The sequence below is a fragment of the Marmota flaviventris genome, chromosome 9 (assembly GCF_047511675.1).
Source record: "Marmota flaviventris isolate mMarFla1 chromosome 9, mMarFla1.hap1, whole genome shotgun sequence".
Lineage (NCBI taxonomy): Eukaryota > Metazoa > Chordata > Mammalia > Rodentia > Sciuridae > Marmota > Marmota flaviventris.
Genome location: NC_092506.1, coordinates 90,203,537 through 90,209,536, shown reverse-complemented (window position 1 = coordinate 90,209,536; position 6,000 = coordinate 90,203,537).

The window sequence follows — 6,000 nt, the reverse complement described above, 5'->3', positions numbered from 1 at the left end:
TAGCATTATCTTCTCCCACTCCATCCATTTACCTGCAAATGCCATGATTTTATTATCTTTTATTGCTGAGTAATATTCCATTGTGTATATATGCCACATTTTTTTATCCATTCATCTACTGAATGGCATCTAGGTTGGTTCCACAATAGTTCAGCAATTATGAATTGTGCTGCTATAAACATTGATATGGCTGTGTCCCTGTAGTATGCTGATTTTAAGTCCTTTGGGTATAGACCAAGGAGAGGGATAGCTGGGTCAAATGGTGGTTCCAGTCCCAGATTTCCAAGGAATCTCCATACTGCTTTCCATATTGGCTGCACCAATTTGCAGTCCCACAAGCAATGTATGAGTGTACCTTTTCCCCCCACATCCTCGCCAACACTTATTGTTGCTTGTCCTCATAATAGCTGCTATTCTGACTGGAGTAAGATGAGATCTTAGAGTAGTTTTGATTTGCATTTCTCTAATTGCTAGTGATGATGAACATTTTTCATATATTTGTTGATTGATTGTATATCCTCTTCTGAGAAGTGTCTGTCCAGGTCCTTGACCCATTTATTGATTGGGTTATTTTTGTTTGGTTGGTTGGTTTTGTTTGTTTGTTTGTTTTGGTGCATATGGATTTCCAGTTTTCCCAACACCATTTGTTGAAGAGGCTATCTTTTCTCCAACGCATGTTCTTGGCACCTTTGTCTAATATAATTGTAGTTTTGTGGGTTAGTCTCTGTGTCCTCTATTCTGACCATTGCTCTACCAGTCTGTTTTGGTGCCAATACCATGCTCTTTTTGTTACTATTGCTCTGTAGTAGTTTAAGTTCTGATATAGCGATGCCACCTGCTTCACTCTTCCTACTAAGGATTGCTTTAGCTATTCTGGGTCTCTTATTTTTCCAGATGAATTTCATGACTGTTTTTCCTATTTCTATGAGAAATGTCATTGGTATTTTAATCAAAATTGCATTAAATCTGTATAGTGCTTTTGGAAGTATAGTCATTTTGATAATATTAATTCTGCCTATCCAAGAGCAAGGTAGATCTTTCCATCTTCTAAGGTCTTCTTTGATTTTTTTCTTTAGAGTTCTATAGTTTTCATTGTATAGCTCTTTCACCTCTTTCATTAAGTCGGAACATATCTCAACATTGTAAAGGCTATCTACACTAAGCCCCAGGCCAACATCATTCTAAATGGAGAAAAATTGAAGGCATTCCCTGTAAAAACTGGAACAAGACAGGGATGCCCTCTTTCACCACTTCTATTTAATATAATTTTTGAAACACTGGCCAGAGCAATTAGACAGACAAAAGAAATGAAAGGGATACATATAGGAAAAGAAGAACTTAAATTAGCACTATTTGCTGACGATATGATTCTATACCTAGAAGGCCCAAAAACCTACACCAGAAAACTTCTAGAACTAGTAAATGAATTCACCAAAGTAGCAGGATACAGAATCAACACCCATAAATCAAAGGCATTTCTATATATCAGTGACAAATCTTCTTAGAGGGAAATGAGGAAAACTACCCATTTACAATAGCCTCAGTTGCATTATTTTAGCAAACAGTAGGTGGTTCATCTGTTAATATACTTGTCATTTTGGGGTGATGAAAGCTACACAGGTATTAACTAAATAATTCGAATTGGTATTTCATATATATTTATTATGCAATTAACTCTGATATATTCTATGATTCTGCAAAAGAGATATAGAACATAATTTAGAACCACAGGAGCTACAAACCTAGTTCAGGAAACAAAACTAACACATCCAAAATGATGAAATATTTAAGCACAAAGATGATAAATTCTGTAAGACTTTGTGAACTGGAATAGTTCAAAATAAAAGAGATTTTTGGATTAGGATGAGATTTGAGATTGGTCTTTGACATGTGAGTAAGATTTAAATATACAGGTAGGATTAACTGGGCATGTGAGATGAAGAAGAATCTACAGGAATGATCACAAGGGGAAAACAATCATGCACTATGATGGAAACATGACTGAAACTTCATTTTATAGAATAATGGGAAATTATTACTGCTCTTGAATAAAGAATTCCAGAAAATTTGTATCCTTGACATATAATTGCTCAATAAATTTTCATTTAAAATGATCTAAGAAGTGTATTCATCTCACTCATTGACTATACCAAAAAAGTGACACGGAGGCCCAGAGAGGTCAGGACACTTGTCAAGATCCCACTTGTAGGTAATTGCATACACTCATCAATGTTCCCCCCACTCCTGCTCCCTTTCTAGCATTGGAACTTTCCAGAGGGTACGAGTCATACTAAGTTCACTTACCAAAATCCACTAGAGTCCTACTGGAAAGCTCCTGTTGAAGGCAACAGAGAAACAGAAAAACCTATATCTCTCTAGAAATCATTGTTCAAAAGGAAGGGCACCTCTTCAGGTGAAAAGATGTGACTCTGACTTCATCCTCCACATGATTCACACACAAAGAGACTGAGACATTTTTTTAACACCAGGGATTAAAGCTCCACTAACAGCTTTTCTTTGAGGAAAAAGCCTTCAGTTCAACCAGTGTATGACAAGTGTCCAAGGTGTCCCAACAAACTGACCACTTCTGACCATCCTGTTTATGCCTGTCAGAGTTTAGAGGGTAAAGGCCATTCCTCATTGACCTTTATTTGTACATCGTCTCAAGGAAATCCAAATGTTTTGATTCAAAGTGGATAATGCCTTTTGATCATCAGTTACTTGCTTCATATCCTTCCAGACATCTGGCTAGTCCAAAAACATAGCCAAATTTGACAAATGCAATAGTTTCCAGATCCCTTGACATTTTCACTATGAATATTAAGCTGATGAATTAAATTTATCTCTGTACAGTCACGAATTTTATTTTTTCATAATATAGAAAACAGTTTTATAGTATCCATTTTTCTTAAGGTAAATATGATGTAATTACTTTATTTTAATTTATAACTCCTTCAAGATAAGCTTTATCTTTGTTATTATTGTTTGTGGCTTTCCATGTTTTAGCCTGATATTATAATAACATGAGTTGACCTGTGTCACACTGAAATCTGATGCCAGATGCCATTTCTATACTAAATAGTCCACTCAGATTGATTTTGACCCTGTGGATTTTCTTTTGTTGTATTCACAGTGCCTAGTGCCAAAAGTAGTACTAAAAGGCATTAATTATATATGTATATATTAGCCCAATTTTTTATATTTTGTTTTGAAATAGGGTCTTGCTAAGTTGCTTAAAGCCTTACTAAGTTGATGAGTCTAGCTTTGAATTTGCAATCCTCCTACCTCAGAGTCCTAAACTGTTGAGATTACAGGCATGCGCCACCGTGCCTGGCAAAAAAAAAAAAAAATGTTTCTTGAATGAACTATTATGCAACATGCTCTTAAAAGTAAAGCAAAGAGATTCTCTATTAGTGTCTAGCTATGACTACAACAAGGAAAATAATATTAGTAAAATCCTTCATGTAAGAGGTCGTAAGACTTATTTGCAATATGCGTTAAACACTTTAATATCTACTATTTCATATAGACCTATAGCGGTTCCCATCATTTAGAACAAGCAGGTATTTTTATAGCCCTCCCCCTAATTTTTTTGATTTATTTAAGGTCACATATTCAGTAAACAGTAATGTTCTGACTCCTGATTCTATGCCCTTTGTTTTCTGGAACATAAAATGCTACACTCTGAATTGTTTTGGGTGATATCAAACAGTGTAATAATTTGCCCAATGACTTTAAATTTTGTCTTTATCAGAATTAAATAAAATATAATTTTTTATATGAAAACTACTAGTTTCTGAATTGTGAGCATTTAACTGGTGACCTACTAAATAAAAAGTGCAATAAGAAGTGTAACAAAATTTACCAAGACATGACATGTGTCAAAATGAAAAGAGAAATGTCAATAGCTATTTTTGTTTATTGTCCCCGAATAAGAAGTTCCAGCCTTTGTGTCTTTTAAGATATACAACGTTCCAATTTATTAAAATCATTTTTTAATCAGACCACATGACACAGGCAGGCACTGTTAAATAAAACATCTGCACATCTGACTTGCCTTCCTTGACTGATGTTGTTCCACAGAGAAATGTCATAGGCAATATACCTGCTGGAAACTCAAATAGCAGCATAAATAAGATATAGCCACGGAAGATTTAGAAAATCCTAAAATAACTATCCTGCATTTTTAATTTTTCTAAACTTATAATCAGGCATCATATTTATTTTGCATTTATAGAGATGTACATCCTCTTCCAAAGCCATTTACATAGGGACAGATGCTCTGTGGTGAGCAAATATCAAGGACATAATGAATTGGAAGTGACAAGTGCCTTCAGCCAAAAGTCCAAAGGGAATTGTCATCTTGAAATCATACATAGCAGAAGGAGCCAAGGAAAGAATGAAATGGCAAAACTGCCAGTGTTAATACAAAAATTAAGCTCAGGGGTTGTGTTACACCAAGCTAATTGGACTAGCAGTGGTTTTTCCTTCATTTTGAATTAAGTGTATTCAAAAAGACAGGATGTGCTGGAATAGTCTCCACTGGATTAGAGGAAACAAGAAAGCTGAATCAGCAACATAATCAAGAAATTTTTGTTAAAGGGATATGGTTGTACTAAGCAAGGAATGTGGCCATACTAAGCAAGAAAAATAGTGTGACTTCATACAAACTAGGACAAACAGCATTGATCTGAGGGAAAGAAACCATTAAAAACAAAATATGGATTGAGTGGCATGCCAGGAGGAGTTTAGACAGCTTTGTGTGTAGATGAAGCTCCTGCCTTCTGTGAACTTCAACTTTAAGAAACACACATAACAGGAATATTAAAAATAACAATATCCACTATCATTACTGGTGACGTTCCTTGAGCTATTGAATAATGTAAATAATAAGCAGCAGCCTTACATAGATTCTCCTCCAATTCTCACAGCAGCACTAAAACATTGATATCGTTTCCTATTTAACATTGAAGAACCTGAAGCTAAGAAATAATAACTCTCTGGGCTTTATAGCTAACAACAAGTGGGTAGAGTCAAAAAGATCTCACTTCAGCCTGCATGGTGGCACAAGCCTATAATCTCAACAGCTCCAGAGGCTGAGACAGGAGGACTGAGTTCACAGCCAGCCTCAGCAAAAGCAAGGTGTTATGCAACTCAGGGAGACCCTGTCTCTAAATAAAATACAAAATGGAGTTGGGAATGTGACTCAGTGGTCAAGTACCTCTGAGTTCAATCCCCAGTACCAAAAAAGAAAACTCACTTCAAAGCCTGTGGGCTATCTCTCCATGTTATCATCTCCTATATTAATCACAAGTCTACTGGAGTCATTAAACAAATGTTGTATTGATCCTAAACAGAACTGGATAGTGAAAACAACATGTTGATAATATGACAAAACATAAATGACACTCATAATGTTAACAAAAGTGATATTTATGATTACATACAGTATTGCTAGCCCATGCATTTCACCATGATTGCAAAACTATTGTATGAAAGCATTGAACATGACTCAGTTATAGCTTTGGGAAGTGCAAAATAAAAATGTAACTGTGCTCTCTCATAATTCCTCTCCAATGACTGCAATGAACTTAATATTTCCTATTATAATAAGCAGTGTCTAATAATAGATGTAAAGGTAATCTTAATGATTTTCCTCTTATCATTTCCCGATTTATAAAATTCCATAATATTTAGTCAATGATAAAAAAGATCAAACTTAAAGGCATTTTTAATTTGTTCAGACATTCTAAAATGATAATGTGTTGTAGATCCTCAATTAAGAATAACACAGTGCCATTTGAATAAATGCAAAGATGCAATAGTAATGCTCAAGGATTCACCTAAATCAACCCTATGATCTATGGAACAGCATATATGAGGGCCACATCAATCTTCACTAAGGAGAAAAATGAGATTAGGCAAAAATATCTCACATATTCTTCATTGTAGATAACACTTTTCAATTGCAATTTCTTTATTAAGCCTATTAGAGTAGGT